The 18407-nt window shown below is 45.3% G+C and overlaps 1 long non-coding RNA gene across 1 annotated transcript in view; it reads left to right on the top strand.

Moving 5' to 3' along the window:
- The window catches only part of LOC149336126 (uncharacterized), a 91663-nt gene extending 76672 nt beyond the window's left edge, over positions 1-14991 (top strand). Inside the window, exon 2 of the long non-coding RNA XR_016284151.1 lies at positions 14893-14991. This is a non-coding gene — a long non-coding RNA (uncharacterized LOC149336126). The remainder of the gene's footprint in view (positions 1-14892) is intronic.
- The last annotated feature ends 3416 nt before the right edge of the window (positions 14992-18407 follow it).

Genomic DNA, 18407 nt, shown 5'->3' with positions numbered 1-18407 from the left:
GTAGCGTGTTGTTGGACAGGTGCCATACAGCGCAACTCCCTAATGACCATGGTTGGTCTATTTCGTCCTTAGACAAGATATATTTTTGTTTTAATACGACTTCTGCGCTTTCATATGTCACGTTACTTCACCATGAAGGCACTTTACTAGGACAATAAAGTATTGACTGGCGTCTTCGCAACAGAAAAAAAGAAACAGGTCACATCATTCCCTTACTAGCGACAAAGCCACCGCCCCGGTACGTGAAATCTCAGTGAAGTTTAGCTGTTTTTCTTCGTTTTTGCACGCTATGGGAGTATCAAGACGTCATTTGAATTCTGAGTGCCGCAGATTATTTTGGACGCTAGGAAACACACCGAAGGTGGCTGCTGTATTTCGTAACCTAGCCTGCCTATATCAGTCCACGTTCATAACTGCGTCAAAATAAGCGAAAAAATGTTGGAATATTGCAGCAAAACTGCAAGTTGAGCTTGTTGGTCAACACTCATAAGGGTGACTCGTAGTGGAATGAGCACAAAAAAGAGCGCAGAAAAGGATAGAACAGCGCTTCACTGCTTTCATACCTAATAATTCTTTCATATCCCTGGAGAAAACATCTTTTGATTTTACGCAGCGTCTAGTAAACAAAACTCACGTAATCGTGACTTTGCAGCGCGCATTTCGATTATTTCGATTACGCGAACAACTAAGTCAAAGTGAAATTTAGAAAGCGGGGCAGAATGCATTGGGCCTGTTTCGTTGCCGCTCCACAAACATAAAAGCGCCTTTCTCTTTTCTCTTAATAACATTCGGAAGTGTATAATGCGGCAAGGTAACACTTCGTACCCAGTGACCATCTGTACTTAACGTTTGTCAAATGTAGCTTTTTTTGAAAGCATAGCGCTGTACTCTGCTCTGCAGTGCTCTGCGTCATCCACTTCTCGGTACAACAGATAGCTGCAAAGAAGTATGTAACGCTTCTGGTGCTATGATTTATTAGCTAATTAATTTATTTTTTCTCCATGCGAGAAAGTGTAAGTGTAGTGTGGTTTATTTAGTATGACCTTTTTCAAACACATTTACTCTGGCCTCATTCAACACGCGTTTCCTTATTAATACAAAGGTGTTAGTAATGCTGAACTCTTCATTTATACGAATGAGGGATCTTTGCTTCAAAACTGAAAGCAAAATTGGAAACAGTAAGCCCAGGCTTTGCCGGCAAACAAGTGAATTGGGCTCGGCCCTATGAGCTTCAGCTTCGAACCGTTCAGTACCAATAATAAACTTCACTGCAGATCACAGTTTAGACAGATAAAAGTGTAGCCTCTGCCTACACTGCAGTGGTACCGCAGGTGAAACATCAGTAGAGCTGCAGCACGCCCTATGAGAGTGAAATCCAGAATTATTGTACAGCCACCGCACATTCCTAAATAGGGGATTAATCATTACTGTACACCTCATTCAGCTCCTGTGCTGTGAAAACCCGACGCTGCCTACTATGTCCTGCTATGCTACCTTCCACGTTCATGTAGTGGGCCTCTCCAACAATTGTCCACGTCAGTATTAATGTGTACTCCGTTCTTCTTTTGGAGCCACGCGCACAGTCGTTTTTGTTTTCACAGTAACCACCAAACTGTTTGCAACTTTCAAACTCTTTCGATTTGCCAAAAATGATGTAGGGAAGGCAACAGCCTTCGACGCCAGCTTACAAAAAGTAATCCGATATAAAAGAAAGAAAACGCAACAAAGCAAGGCGACACCGATGGGCGCAAGTTCTTCTCCTCACCAAAGCTGCTTTGAACTTGTGAAATTTTATAACGCGCACTAAGCAATCGAGCACATCGGACAAACACGTCTAAGGAAGCAGCGTTTCTTATGGAGGATTTTCTCCTGCAAGCACCGGCACAAACTAGCTGGAAACGACAACAAAGGAGGCAATAAATTCGTTACCTTTTGTTGAAGCGGGACGGACAGGTACACAAAGGAATCCAATAAGGGCACACGCCATCTCTTTGCGACGCAAGAGGTCTTTGCTATTTCGGCTATGCCGCATCTAGCAACATTTCTTTTTCGATCTGCCTAGTAGTGCAGGTATTTAGTTTGTTGTCACTCTGGGCACACAAAGCACACTTTTCGCGCAGACACTTCAAGTTGTAGACTGAATGCTGGATTGCGGCAACAAAACGGCTTAACTTTTTTGTATTAAAGGAACATGTTTGGTAGATTATAGACAGTAAACTGGTAAAATAATTTAAGGTGCTTCATATACTATATGTGCTATGAAAACCGCGCGATTGAAGGACTGATTAATGAGTTTGGAGGTGTGTGCCTTCCTAGGTTGCAGGGAAATTTCAGCACGCGCGCGTTCATTTGTGTTCTCCGCCACAAAAGTGTTGGTGCTCCAGTCAATAAGCAGCACATGTACTCGTGCTCGGTCTTGCTACCGAAGCACTGGGGTGGGTATGCCTGCTTGCACACAACATGGCACTTCCACAAGATTGACTTAAGTAAGGTATGTTAGCGTACCAAATAACGCTCGAAGTCTAGAGGATGCATCGATGCACTGCTCGTTTAATCGAGCCTCCCGTCAGCAGCACTCTGCTTTTTTCTCAGCTGATTGAATCTTTAAAGGGTCAGTCTACTGAATTTTAGCGACCATATTTTCTTTGCGGCAACCGATAGCTCTTTACTCAAATTACCGTTTAGCCAGCTGTGGTGCCAAGGAGTGCGGTAGAACATTTTAAAATAGAATTTATTAATGTGGGAACACATCTGTATGAGATGGTAGTCTCATCTGGCAACCATCTGGATTTCCGCCGCGCGGCGACAAATATGGCGGCGCCCGTCGAAGCCGGACCTCTCGCTTCGGACTGAATTCTCGTTGTTGCTGCCTTTTTCAGTGCGTTCACTGGCCATAAATGGCGCGCCTGTCCTTCGCTTCGTCTCATCTCGCCTATAAGAAAACATATAAGAGATAAATTTGCTTTATTTTAATAATTAGAGTGACGATTCTGCCGCTCCTAGGCTTAAGTGGAGAGTCGGTTTGTTTACAGCAATGGTTCCCGTCCTGACGACCAGATGGCGCCACTATAGGCTGAGTTTATTTTTGCGTCTCTGCTAGCATACGCTGAACTAAAGGTGGGAATGCGCCTGCGTTTTGCGTACGTGCAACTATAAATATTCATGTGATTTACAGAAAAAGCGAGCGGTACGCCTTCTACAGCTTACTTGAACAAAACGTGCATTTCTCTGACATTGGGGCATACAAATGGTACGTAGTATATTCACTTATGCTTCTACAAAAAAAGACTACCACTTTCTTGAACCAAATGAACGTTTGGGGTCGCCACCATGCTTTTTTACGCGACTTTTAACGCCGAAATAAAATATAAATTCCTGCCTAAACCGGGCGCAGACCCCTCGTTATTGATGTTATATGGTGCCAACTACCAGAATATGCCATTATTTATACACTCATCTCGGTGAGTAGACTGACCCTTCAAGCTTTTCTCGAGAAAATATAGAGTGCGACTATAATTGCTGTCTACTTGTAAATCAAGGTCATTCTGGGGTTTTTTCTGTACTTAGCCAAGCTATGCCCAACGTCACTTGTGGTCGTTTTTGGCCACAGCAGGACAGCGAGTGTATCGGTTTTCACACAGTTCCGCACTCAACAATGATGGTATGTTGTGAGAGTTATGTTATGATAATTAATGCTGTTAATGATGGTGGTATATTGAGTTGTGTGTTTTCAGTCCACATGCGTGTTTCCTTTCTTTTTTCGATGGAGGCTCCCGGACAGCACCGGGTTAGCGATAATTTTTGTTTGGCTTTCGCATGTAACTTTTCAGAGGCGCACAAAGACATGGCACTTCTGCATTGGGTCTAAGCTGCTAGCTCTCAATATAAGAAACATACAAAGATATGCTAGGAACGGGCAACTTTCAGCAGGGTTTTCTTTCGACAGAAAACAAAGTTCCTACAGCTGCTCTCGCCAGTCCACTGAACATTACTTCAACAAAAGAGCGAACACAATAGGGGTTGCTGCCAAGAGGAACCTCTTCACCGGTAGGAGAGCATTGTGTAGTTTGTGCGCCAATTTATTTTAGCCAGCGGTCTGCCAGATCTATCCTTCCGCGCAGCGCTACGAACCATCCAGTGCCGGGTAAAGCCCAGAAACATTGTCAGCGGCCATGAAAGTGGGGAAGATTTCCCTTTTCTGTGTAGAACCAGTCAAATCTCACGTAACAATGGAGACTTCCCCGGAAATGCGCTCAGCAAATCATTCCGGCCCTGGCTGTCATGCACACATTTTCGGCTCAGCTGCGACTAGATGTGCACGCCTAGCAAGTTCACTAGATGGAGAGTGGCGCCTTTGTTATCTAGAGTGGCGAAAAGTATACTTTTGTTCGCCACGGGTGACTATTCCACTGCTGGCGTGCCTCAAAGGCACGTACTCAGGTACATAATCGGTTTTTATTTTGAATACGCATCTTTTGGCGCAGTTGCTATCTACGTGTAAGCAGGTGTACTCTGCACTGATACGCAGGAGTTGCGGATAAATATTAGTGCTCTATGCGTGCTTCCTGCTAAGCCTATATGCTTGAAGCATTCAGGCGCACAGAAAAAATGTGTTACGAGGAAACGAAAGGGCGCAGTAACTGTCCCGCAGCAACTGTCCCGCAGACACATTGAACGCCTCTGCTGCTCTGTGAGGCATGTGATGGGAAGGGAGTGAATGAAGACAGAGAGAAAAAGGTGCCTTGTGGAGGGCTCCGGAATAATCTGGACCAGCTGGGTAGCTTAAAAGCGCACTGACATTGCACAGCAAACGAGCGCCGTTTGCGTTTTTACTTCATCGAAGCGCGGCTTGCGCGGCTAAGTGATCCAGAGCATGGACTGATGATGCGGTGGAGTTCAGGGTGTGGTGGGCGAATAGCCTTTATTAAACGGAGCTAGCGTGAAGGAATAGTTGTGGGAGAGGTGAGAAGGGACAAGAAGCTATATGTAATGGTCGATGCCGGCGTAACGTGAAAGTTCCCAGTGGGACCGCAGCGTGGGTCGGCGCGAAGCGTCAATACGCACTGTAGTTCATTCACCAAACTCCGTGACATACATCTTAATTTGTATTTTTCCAATGCCATTACTAATAGAGCAGTCCCATAACATCTGCTCCACCACTTCGCGGTAGTCTACGTTATAGTTTCCGCTCGTTACTGTTGTTACATGGTTGTTGGCGGTTTGCCCTAGAGGCAGGCAATACTACCGTATTTGGATCCGAGAAAAAAATGCGGAAAGGCTATAGTGCATACAGGGATAAGGGCTGTAACCTTCCTGATTGACCTGGAATAGGCCTTCACGGCTGAGGTGGCTCAGCAGTTCAGCCCCAGCTACTCCTTAAGCTGCAAGCAGGGGCTATTTTTCATCATCAGTTGTGACCCACTGGGGCAGTCAATATTTCAAAATGAACTCTGATATAGTGACTCCATTTTGCAGTCTATATTTAAATCAATACATCACAAGTTAGTTCTCGTACTGGGTCGAACCCACATACAGATCAGGCATGAATGCCATCAATATTGTCATGCCTCCGGGGAGTGAGTTGCTCTGCTATTTGCATATGGTGTTTCGTAGTTACGCCGAACAAACGCCCGTGATGAATATGCTAACTGTACCGACACTTTCGTTACGAAAGAAAGTGAAGTATTTATGGAATGTTTGATCACTGTTGTCTCAAAACAAAGTTCAGAACAATCGACAGTTGGGCTAGTTGGTACGCTGACGCCTCGTCCGTGTTCTTTCATCGTTCGTCCTGTCCACTCTCGCGCCTTGTATCATCGAGTCTCAAAACGGCAGCTATAAGAGGCAGAATTCTTGACAAAACTTTGGTTAATAAGAAAATAAAATATGCAATAACTGTTTCCTCCTCGCCACCCGAACCGTGGCGTAAGCGAAGGAATCAAGGAGGCACTGAAAGAGGCAAGAGCAAAAGGGTCATGATATTAGTGTGGTTGCGGATTAATTTCGGCTTCCGGCGTTCGTAACGTGCACTGAAATCGTAGAGCACACGAGCGTCGTACGCTTTATACGAGGGCGATGGGATCCCTAGTCCTCGGGCAGAGGAGCCGAACGACATCACTACTGATCCACCGCGGTACTCGGAAAACTTCCGCCGGAGCCATTTTGTTCCCAAAAATATGACGCAAGGTCTGCTAGGGCTTTTGGGATTTGGACTGGATAGTAAAACTTTATTATCTGCTTGAGAAACAAGTGGGTTAGTAGTTCTTGCTAGGTGGCCGTGCTGGGAGGCTGGTGGCGGCCTCTTGGGCTCTTGTCACGACCTGTACTCGTGCTTCAAAGTCGGAGCTGAGCAGCAAGGTCTCCCAAGGGTCCGGGTGCGCGAGCTTCTGAAGCGATATTGGTGGGCGATCTGTCTTAAACTCCCAGCGGATGTGATCTACGGTGGTTTGGCCGCTGCATTTGCTACACTTGGAATTAAATCTAACCGGAGCAGGGTCATGATAAATCTAACCGGGTACACATAGTTTAGGACAACGGGGTTAAGGAGGGTTTTAGTTTGGAGCTGTCTCCACACTACCTCCTGTTCTTTGGTTAGTGCTTGAGGGAGTAAAATTTTGTTTTCAGGTCAATAAAGACTGCAGTAACCCACTTTGTTTATGGACCCCTCAACCACGTCGTAAGGTAAGTAATGGTGGAGGAAATGAAAGAAGACAAATAGATGGAACCATAGTAGTGGATGGCAATGTAATAATTTTATTCAATCAGGGATATTTTTTGGCGAACAAATCGCGCATCACGCGGGTGCCTCTTGCGTTTCGCGTCCTCTCTGTTTCTACCTCTTTTACCAAGCATTTCCTATTAGTTTTTTTTTTTTAATAAATCAGCCAACACCAAAAGATGGCGGCCACGGCCGGCATTAGTCCCGGCCATGGTGTAAGAATATTCTTACACCGTGGACCCGGCTTAGTCGACGAGCACCCTCGCCCTTCGGGACCGGATCACGAACACGCTATGCGCTGCGAGGAGGAAGGGTTACGAAGAAAGCAAAGGAGCATACTCTTTCGGAACCCTTGTCCAGAAAACGAAGAAGCAGTGAGAGGCCTCTCTGTGCAGCCCTGACCTGACGATCCACCGTAACCTTGTGTCCCATGCGAGACAAACAGCCATGGCCATTGGAGTCCTCAAAGAAGCTTGACACCCACAGGAGAAGACTTCGTCTTTATTTTTAATAACCAGTGAAAGTTTCTTTACTCTTAACTAGCAACGCAGTACGAAGACAAGACTTGCTCTGCCTGCCTGCCAGTGGCTGCATAGCCGCGTCTGGCGCTCTCAGTATTGACGTGGCTGGTGCGGTAGACCTCAGTAAAACCGAGAATTGCCAGCCATTCACGGCCACGGAAGGTTGAAGGTCATCGGATAAAGGACAGCAGAGAGCACTTAGGACATGGTCACGCGATGGGCATGGAACTACTTCTCCAAACAATGCTTCAAAAGTACAATCAAAACATCTTTCAAAACTATTTCTGATTATAGAAAAAAAAAGAGTTTTTGGTTCGGGAATTTACCGAAAACCTTTTGATAATTCGGTTTCCCTGAACTTTTGCTCCGAAGGTTCACTGAAAAGGGAAGCGTTCTCCGAATGGTATATCATCATCCGCAACTTACGGGAACTTACAGACTGGGGACGCACCACCAGCGAAATGGCTGGAAGGTAAACTGGTTTATATTTGGGTCACGAAACTACAATTCAAAACAACAGGCCTTTCGGTCGTTTCCGTCATAGTGCTTTTCGTTCATGTGCCCCGGGACCTCTAGTATGGAGTGCTCCTCTATGAAGTTTGTAGTTATTAGTTTGTAAATCTCCCCACAGCCTAGTGCACGAGCGACAAAAGTGTGTTTGTGTTAATGGGAATGAGTGACTTTTGACTCGGCTGCAATCTGAGAAAGTTTAAGAACTTACATTGAATACATGGCGTCCCATTTGTCTCGCTTTCTGTCAATAAAATTGCATTTCTATTGGTACTTGCGAGCTGTCCTCGCCAGTTTCGCTCGCAGAAAAACTGGGCCAAACCAGGTAGCGGTGCGGAATTCCATCTCCAGAAAATCTTGGACTTTTGCTTTCTGAACTTCGTACATTTCACTACAGATGTGAATCGCTCCTCTGGGCATCGTTGGCTCTACTGAGACTACACGCAAAGGGCGAGTACTTCCTTGGTGACTACAGAACTTTCAGAAGCAACAAAATACACCATTCTATATTAAAGTAACTACGTACCTATTCGCTAACATGTGCATAGTTTTAAAAAAAGCGTATTATATTGGATTTAAAACCAAGCTACCACAACTGTAGGAAATGTAACGTTCTTTTAAATAACAAAATATTTAGACACCTATACAGATTCTTTTATGTGTAGCGCTTGTATCATTTCCATATCTATTGCATCCTACAGCACAGTTACAGGTTATAAAGCCCCAGCGGTGGAAAATAAAGTGTAAATGCATAATCAGCGATAAAGTGAGTAAAAGAAAAAACAAAGATCACAAAAATTAAGTAGGACTTAAGCGAAACAAAATATCATCACGTATACTTCAAAATAGGCAGGCTTTCTTTTGCAGTGCCAACAATTCTCTGTACAAACGCGCCTGTGCTAAGTGACTTGGTGCCCTCGCTTAACTCTTTTTAGTGCGTGAATGAAGACTGACGGGCAGTGGTTGAAGATGCAGTAAAGGACGAACGTGATAAGCAAGCACTCTACAATTTCTCCGGAAGTATTAGAGCAGAAAGAGATGTTTTCGCTTTTGCGCGTCTTTTACTGCGGATGAGTTGCCCTCGACGCTGTTTTGATAGGATGAAGCTATAAAAATCTCCTCCTTTAGAACCACCTTATTCTTCGTTGCATACTTGTTCGCTTCAGTACTGCGACATCCTCCTTGACTAGCTATCCTCCGAGGAAACAAAAACTTCTATGCGCGTGCAGAAAAGGGTTGCCTCGCATGAAGTTTAAGGAAATAAATCTAGTCAGTTTAAACTAGACAGACTCACGATAGCAAGGAGTGACAGTTCAATTATCACAAGGAAGTGAAAGGACGCTTACTTTACGCGAACAGCGCATTTGCTTCCCTCGTAATGATCCTTGATGCAGAGCCCGTTTCAGTAATGAGGTCGCTACCAGCTCAGCGAAATCGAATAAAGCGTCAAAGAGAAGCTCTAAGCTAAAAGACACAGTATAAGCAAAACGAAAAAAAAATGCAGGTCACACTGACAACGCCAAGATCGATGAATTCTTGCAAAAGTGGTAGGAGGCTTCTTCTTGCTGACGCTCTTTTCGACAAGCATGTATTTTTGCCTTGAGGGGGCCGATAAATAGCATAGTATTTTCCTTAAATGTGCATTGAGAGCTTTTGATTTTTTCGTTGAAGTTGTTTTTCATGGCGCTTTCATTAAAGTCCGCAATTTTGTAAATGTTGTATATACTGTACGTAGATTCGTTTTCGTTTAGAGGTTATAATGTGCCGTAGCTGCTCTTTAGATTCACGCACAGACCGGATGCAAGGCTTTGCACGGGCTTCGTGCGCAGCTTTTTTCTTCTTAGCTTCTCCAACTAAATGTAATAATTAATATCCACTTTCCCATAACCAACAATAAATCGATGGAAGAGTTAGCAATGTCAAATATTAAGAAAAATATATGCAAGACTTGGGAAGTTTAGAGGCAAAGACTATCTGCTAAATATTTTTGCATACTAAGAAAATATTTGACATCGCGAATATGGAAGTGAATTTGTTGTGCGGGCACGTTGTACACTAGGTTACCGCACTACTGTACTAAAGTTCGCGTTTATTTTCGTGTCCCGTTCCTTATCAGGTTTCTCACTGTTCATGCAATAAAATATGTTCTATTGCGGTTACAGACTCCACACCTACATCACCAATTTTAAGGTAAATATTTTATCTATTTCTACCTACAACAGTTATATTTCCCACATAAAACCAGAGGTAACTAGAATTCGCTTTTTAGCTCGACCCCACCATCATTCTGCTGAAACTAAAGCGGGCAGTAGGTTGGTCTCAAAAGGAACAAGAACACCAACCAAAGGTTTGTTAAAAATTGGAGGAGACACTTAAGCTCCGCAATAAGGATATGACGCGATAGCGTAATGGGTTAACTCCCACATACGGAGAAGGTCATTCTCTACTTTACATTCATAGATCCCTGGAAGCCCCCATGCCTCTCCTGGCACAGTAGTATACCAGCTAAACGATGCGCCACTGTCCAACGATGGCAGGTGCTCCCAGCGGTGGGCCTTGCCCGGTACATGTTACTCTACCCGAGTGATAAATAATTAATTTAACTGGCACCTGCCACGGTAGACCGTGTCTTATACGCTATGTCGTTACGGGGTCTTTTACGCTATGTCGTTAGAAGTCTAGATGCTATAGCTTGGGCATGGAACTCTTGTTAAATCTGAAGAATTCTGCATGGACAGTGAATAAGGTTTATATGTGAAAACCGCAAGGCTAACATTTTTAACCACAACCCTTGGACGGTATTCCTTTTCCTCTCGACATCCTCTTAATCTGTTCTCACTAAAGTCTCGCACTTCGTTGTATGGAAGGTATTGAGCCAGCTGGCTGGGCGTCAGGCTGCGAGTGGAGCCAAAGACACCTGGGGTCGTACTCTATAAGCTGTTCGTTACCCGAAGTACATCTCGCATTCATTTGGTCCCGTGTCATTGATCCCTAACATATATACCTGCGGCTTTCAAGCGCTTGTGGGAAGCGACCGAGCCATGCGGTGTTTGGCGACCTGACTTCATCACTCGCTGCATATTGCAGCCAATGGCGGCCAGTGGTCAGGTCCTGTCGCCTTCTGTTGACAGAACCCTGAGATGCTCTTCACCGTTGGCTTCATAATGCAGCCAATCCTAGCTAATGATGTCCTCCAGTCGCGAAAGACCGAATTGCGTGGTCGCTTCCCACAGAAGATGGAAGGCTGCGAGTGTACCTGAGTGACCAGTGATACAGGACTAAATGGACACGAGTGGACAATGGATTGTGGACAAGCTTAAAGAATACGTGCCTGGAGCGTGCCCCGCAATGTACAGCGAACTAATATTTTATAGCGCGAGAACAAAAGCTTCGAATCTCGAGAAAACCCGTTGTCTGTTTGTGTCTGAAGCCGGCTAAACCTTAAGAAACAAATAAATATTGGGCCATCTGCGCTGCGCGTGGGTTTCGAACCCACGGTGGTGAAGATTAACCTCGCTAGACACTGCTCGAGAGCAGTGTGCATCGCCGCAACCGATTGCCCTTCCCACTCTTTTACGGTATGCATTGCATCAAGGGTCCATATTAAATAAGAAGTCCAGTTTCATTTTTTTCATTTCGTGTCCGTTCGCTCCTCTTTCAGTGGTCACTCATATATACCCGCAGCTTTAAAGCTTCTTGGGCAAGCGACCCGGTCATTGCGTGGTTGGCGACCGGACGTACATTCCCAATGGCGAAGTTCAGAACTAGAAGCATAATCAGTTTATTGTAATAAAAAATAAAATGTAAGGTGAACAGATTTATACAAAAGGAGGTCCCGTAGTTAGTGACTCTACTGGCACCTCCTATATTTTAAAGTAAAACAGCAGTAATTGAATGCAATGTGTAGCCAGTGGGGAGGTGCAATCTCCAACCACCCAATGGCCTGCTGTCCTGCCCAGAGGCTTGAAAGCCGCGGGTGTAACTTTGTGACCAATAACAGAGGACCTAGCAGACGCGAAATGGGCTACGGTAAATGAACAGCTTATAGAATGCGGCCTCAGAACACACCGCTATCGCTTTGCTCTATTTAGGTGAGTTAAGCGGTCCCAAAACGTTGAAGTGCGCTCCCATTAAGGTCCTTAATCACAGATTTCGCCTATCTTTGCCAGAAGCCTGACCTTAGACCCTTCGCCTCGAACCGAAAGCGAAGTCAAACGCAACGTTCTGGCCCGCATGCTTCGCATTTGATAAAGTAAAATAAATCGACTATAATTTTTGGGGGGCTGCTGCTCCATTCTGGGAAATTTGGACACCTAAAAGTTTGAGGACACAAGAAAAACAGCACAGGGAAAAACCAGCATGATGACAAAACAGAACAGAGGAAAAACAGCACACGTCAAAACAGCACGCCCGACAAAACAGCTCAGCGACAAAATAGCACAGCGAAAAAAATAGCACGACGACTGAAGAGCGCAGAGAGAAATTAGCACTATGACAAAACAGTCAAGCCAGTACGGTGCTGGTACACAACGCTGGGGCTTACACTTTGAGCGAGAATATGACAATGCACTATCTGCGAAAAGAGATGAGAAAAAAAAGCGTGGAAGAGACTTCACACAAACACACTTCTTGGCTGCCTACAGCCAGTGCCACAGATTTGAACCTTTTTCTCGAGCAAAACAATATGCCATCTTCATGGCAGTTTTTATTTCGCGCACGGTAACACCAAGAAATAATACGCTGGCTTCTACGTGATCGTGTGCCTGGAGTTCTGCGCAACTGACAAGCGCGGACAGCCGTGACGGGGCCGCAGTCTGGAGTCGACCGCAGAGTCGCCTTGACGAGGCCACTTTCCGCAGCCGACCGCAGCGTCGCAAGTCCTCGCGGGTGACAGAGTGCCAAGAGTAAATACTCCCACCGGCGTCCTGTTCTTCGCATAGCTAGGAGTCGAGTGCTATCCCTACTTCCCGCCCTTGTTCGAGAGCCGCAGATCGATTGGCACGTCAAGGTGTCGGATGTCTGAAACGCCTATCACGGAAGTGCTGCATGGCGCATGACGGACGCGTCTGAAAGCGCTTGGAAGAGCTTGCTGGTCGATCGGTTTTGAAGGCTTTATTATAATCATTCTCCTCCTCTGATGAATGTAACAAGGAACACAACATTATCTAGGGGCATCGCAAAAATAAGCAGGAAATGAAAGAACTAAGTTCTCGTGCAAGACGTCTCATGTGTTGAATATACAGCCAAGTTGGCACGCTAAGTAGCAGTGAAGAATGCCTCATGCGTCCTGAATACTTTGGTTTTTCTGTGAAGCACAAAATAATCGTTCCAGCTTTCAAGAGAGGCTGTGTAGAACTTGTCGGCACAACCTAATCATGAGTGCGACCACGTGCCGTTCATATAGCGTTCATGGCATCAACGAAACACTTCGACTTAGCGACTAAACAAGCGGTATGTTGAAGGAGTAGGAAATAAACGCGTAGCTTAAATAAACGCATCGATAATACGTTGCAACTGCAAATACGGCGAAACTAATCTCATTCTTGAACGCTGCAGAAGAGTGCGTATTATGTTTCGTTGGAGTTCCAAAAACAGAGTGCTCCCTCGCATGAACCGTGCACGCACAACAGTCTTCTAGTGCCGGTAAGAAGAGCCGCTGGCACACCAGTAGCGGACACTGCATAACTTATTGGCATATTCTTTGGTTTTTAAGCAGTACAAAAACATCAGAATACGGCTTAGTGCTGCGCGGAAACGCTTTAATGTGATGTCTTAATCCTTAGCGGAGAATCTGACTATTGACACAGCTGCTGCCTCACATCGACTAGTCCCGACGAGCCCATAAAGCCAATGCGGCCTAGAAGGCATTCGAAATATCCGTCGGGTTTTTCGATCTTCAGAGCTAGGCAGCTCCAAGTAGCAGACATGAAAATTTTTAAGCATTAGAAGAGAATATGTGTGCTTGGCCTACCATGATGCATTTCGCGTCTTGCTAATCGATACTTCTTAATTTACCAAGGACAAAAAAAGAGGAAATATGATAGCGTGTTTAATAATCCAAAGCATGATTTGTTAACAGAGCCATAATTAAAGACTCATCCATTCATTGTTCCAAACACTAGCAGAAATACCTGCAGGCAAACTGAGAAAGGTAGGCTGAGCACCTGTGACAATCCTTCATTTGATCGATTGTGTGAAGGAAAGTACTGCCGGACTACGCAAAGTGATTTTTCGGTACTTGCGAAGAGAAAGGCACATGTAAAGAGGACGGAAAATATGCAAGACTGCAATCTTACACATTTGTCTGGTGCACTCAGGTACGATATTTCTCCCTATGGATTAATTATTATACTTGTATCTACATGTGCTAGCGGCCATAGAAAATTAAGAAAGAAGCACGTCGGTGTCTTGAAGTAATGAAAGGGTCTTCTAAGCAGCATAGGATTTTGAAATAGCCTTCAGTGTTGGGGCAGCTTGAGAGGTAGCATACATTGAAGTTTTATTGACGATGGATTTAAGTTTCCTTTCGTTTTGTGCATTTATTGCAGTGACATCAATGCATGGCTTCTCTGAAAGAATATAGTGGTGCAAGGGCATGTGTATGCTTTTATATTAAGATTTAAGCTTAAAGATCGCCAATGCCACTTCAATCAATGCAGAGAGGTCCGCGCGCGACCGGGGAAAAACAAAAAAAACAATATTTCGTTGAAAACAGCTGTCCTTCAGAAGCGGGCGCCCATTAGTTAGTCCAAGCTACCGCAGCGACCAAGACTTCACCGACGCCTCTAGAAGAAGCTGTGAGCCTTCGCACTTTTACGCATTCACCGAAACGAGCGCATTCGCCCTTTTTAGCTCTATCGAGACCAACGGTTAGACGTAAGGGACCGGGAGAACTTGACAAAATGTTGGCGTATGTGCAGCGTAAGTAACGTACACGGCACCGTCACAAAAAGATGCACTGCGTGCTTAAGGTTTTTCTTTTTTCTCACCTCACACACCCTTCACTGAGAGACAAAGAAAGAGATCTCTTCGCTTCATCGGCTGTAGGTCCGAGCCGATGTGGTGTTGTGTAATATTTTTTTACGCAAGCCCTGCCTGTATTTTTAAGCACTTACGTAAATGTCTCTTTTCTGTCCTGTGCAGAGACGGCGCCTAAGGCATCGACTAGCGTGCATCAAGTAATGGCGAGGGCGGCAACCAAGACATTACGCATCAGAAAACAATACAATTTGAAACCAAGAACATGTTGCAATAGTTTTTTCACTCGGTTTTGTTCCCAAAGCGTGTTGGCTCGCCACCCTGTTGCTTGCGGGTGGGGGTTCCCATTTTGCTTCGGATCACTTGTCAGGCAGCTGTTCATTTTTCACCCTAATTTCACACCAACTTATTTTCCTTTCTCGCACTTTTCAGATTCAATTTACGCAACTACAGCTGACGGACACTGGTCTTGTTAGCATCACTATTGCAACACGTTCGCTTAAGTTGGCTTAGAATAATATTCGTCTGTTACTCGCCAGGAACTCACGCAGTGTCTCGATTCTTTACGGGGCGGCTGCAGCAATTAAGGAAAAAATTATCATTAGGCGAGGTAAACCCAGCATCCTATTTTTCTCTTGTCTATTAAGCCGAGTCTGTCTTTTAAAGTAGACGGCTCGGGTGCCTTTCTTGGGATGGCGTTGCGCACACGAAGAAACGTACACAGGAAGAGGCAGAAGACAGAAAGAGCGCAAACTATCAACTAGATTTATTGCTTTCGCAACAGAATATATGTGCAGCATACACACGTGCAAAACAGAATAGGGAGAGGGAAAGAAAGGACAGGGGGGAAGGGGATATCAAGTCAGGCCTGCATAGGTCAGCGAAAGCTACGGATAAAATTCCTTTCCCTATCATATAAGGTGACCGAGGTATCGCTAATACAATCTCCGCCTTTTTCCCTGATGTGGAAAGCTTCTAAAAGTTCGCGGGCTATTTTGCTTTTGCTCTTGCCCAGAATCTTGATGTAATTGAGCATCGGGTGCCTCTAGGCTTGTAAAAAGGGCAATTTTTAATAGCCTTTTCAAGGTTAAGGTGCTACTTCTTTGAGAGGCACAATGCTCACCGTCACTGAATTAAACTGTAGTCCCTGTGAGTTCAAGCCAGATTTTCGGCCACAGCACTGAAATGTTCAGGGCCCGAAAAGTCAGCAGTGGGCTTTGAGGGACGGCAACTTTCCTGTCTGTGATTGGACATTCGTTGGCCACTTTCATCAAACGCTAACTATTCTACATCGGAATAAGGTACCTCTTCCATGCCTGGAAGAAGGGATCAATACTTTTACGGAGTTGAAGCGGCGCACTGGTCAGAAAGTTACTGTTTTATGCGGTCAAGGGAAATCTCGAACCATCAACCGCCTGACGATCTCAGAATGCATCAAGTACGCAACGTTTATACCTCTGGTAGGAAATCTGGCTAACGGAACAGATATATATGGATCCTATAGCTAGTGCTCATTTAGAGGTTACCGAAATGCAATAAACGACATTCTGAGGTAGTAGAATACTTGCTATGCTTCTTATTAGAAGATATTGTTGTCTTTTCTTCTTGTTACACTTTGCAATGAAGAATCACTTTTTTCGCCAGCTCAATCACATTTCAGCCAAGTGAGACGAAAGTTTTGCCTTTGAGGAGCGTAGTAGATTTCTTAGCTATGCAATCCCAGCTGACTATATTCAACGCTTCTCCTGATAATATAAAAGCCGCTAATAAGTTTAGTTCATGATATCACAAAAATGCGTCTCTCAAAACACCTTTGCTTCTGCAAAACGCCGTCTTCTGAAAGCCTTTTTTGACAGTAACTATCCAAGAATCTTTTCCCCGTTGAAGATGCTGGGCTTTAAAGAAAATCAAAGAATGTTTTGCGCTCTGTCACATACTCCTAAAGCAGCATGCGTTGCACTGACGCGTACATACGAGCCGAAAATACAAGAAAAGGCTACACAAAGCGAAACAAAAATGGATGTGGCCGTGATGCGCGGCTAAAAGGCGACGTTTATATAAGCACCCATCACCAAGTCCGATGAAATATTTTCGTTTCGGATTTGGAGCGACGGGACGCTACGCTTCGACGTCGATGACGGCCCGCTATTTCGCGGTTGTCAGCCGGTCACGTCTATGGCGAGCGCATGATCCGTTCTTCGTTTTTCTTTTTTTTCCCTCCGCAGGTCGGCACACGCTAGCATTTATACCCAACGAAAGCGACTGCAATGGAAGGCGTCGAAGAAAATTGTGAAAAACGGCAGGCTGACGTGAGGAAAAGTTGTAATACAGGAGGCGTTTCTCCTCAGGCAGCCCCTTGAGGCCGGATGGTGTCCAGGACGTGATGTTTGCTCAGGCCTTTGTGAGATCGGTAAACCTTACCCGAAGCTCTATGGGCGTGTTTCTTTTATTAAAGATCCTCTAAGAGCGAGCTTTCAAACTGTCTCCGAGCAAAGCAATGCCGTCGGGGCGCTGCAGACGCGTTTGCGATGAAAACAAAACGTCTTGGTCACAGCGAGCATGGTGGGTGGCTTCGAATCGACGTTTCAACAAATCGTCCGCAGCAAAACATACGGAACAGCGCATTTTTTGTAGTGCGTCTCTAACGAAAGCACCGTGTACAGTCAAATGTGCGGGACGTTGCCAACACCTTGTGGGGTACTATAATGCAATGGATCACAAATTTGGTTCTTAAGTGTTAGAAGCGAGATAAACTGACATGCTGAGATGTAAAGTGTATTTGCTTCTGTTCTTTACCACCCTATTCTCCAGAGAGGACGCTGGTAGAAGAGTAGGGCATTTAGGCAGGGGAGTTTCTATAAATAAGACACTAAAGCAATATTATTGCGGTTTTATTTATGCCACCCAAATGCATCTAGCAATTCCTTACGATTGAAAATAACATATATTACTAGCTTCTTTCCGTTCGTAGTGTAGTTTTTCGTGGTGTTTTGAAAATATCCATTAGGCTAACAACAGTCTTTCCGGCGGAAGTTTCTTTAAGAGCAGTTACCGTTCAAGATTTCATCAGCTGTTTAATTTTATTCAGAAATAAGACCACTGATGCCGACAGTGTAGTACAAAATGCACGAAAATACCTTGCACAGGTTTGTATCTTATGGAGCACAAAAGTAATTTAGTCTCTAATGATTGCGGAATATTGATATGTCTACAAAGTCTCAACATCTTTCTTCGTGAGCCTGTTGTGATAGCTGGCCAGCCGCTCCGTGAGGCAAGCGTGGCTGCGCGCTGAGCCGTTGCACTACCGCTCGCCAGCTCTAAGCATGCGCGGAGCGACGTCATAGCCCGCAGGCGGTGTGCGCGTTGCGTGCCTTCATTATGCTAGCATTTGGAGCCTTTAGCATGGAGGCGCCGTGGCCACCGTGGCGGCGCCCTGGCTGGTCACGTGGTGCGTAGCAGCTGCAGGCGGCGCTGCGCGCCTGTGAAACCTAAGGTGCTTTAGCGAAACCGAGTGGGGGAGGAGTGGAGAGGGGGATAGGGGGGAGAGAGTGAATCCATGTCCGCAGACGAAAATGAAGACGGAACACCCAGCGAAACGCAGCGGCGAAAGACTGGCTTTGCAATTCGACTGCAGCTGTAGCTGTCGCGACACTCCAGGTTTAACCAGAGCTAAACCACAG

Source organism: Amblyomma mixtum, chromosome 7, assembly GCF_055824585.1.
Source record: "Amblyomma mixtum isolate Tamu chromosome 7, ASM5582458v1, whole genome shotgun sequence".
Classification (NCBI taxonomy): Eukaryota; Metazoa; Arthropoda; class Arachnida; order Ixodida; family Ixodidae; genus Amblyomma; species Amblyomma mixtum.
Note: the sequence above shows the minus strand (reverse complement) of the source record. Positions and strands in the feature narration are given on the sequence as shown.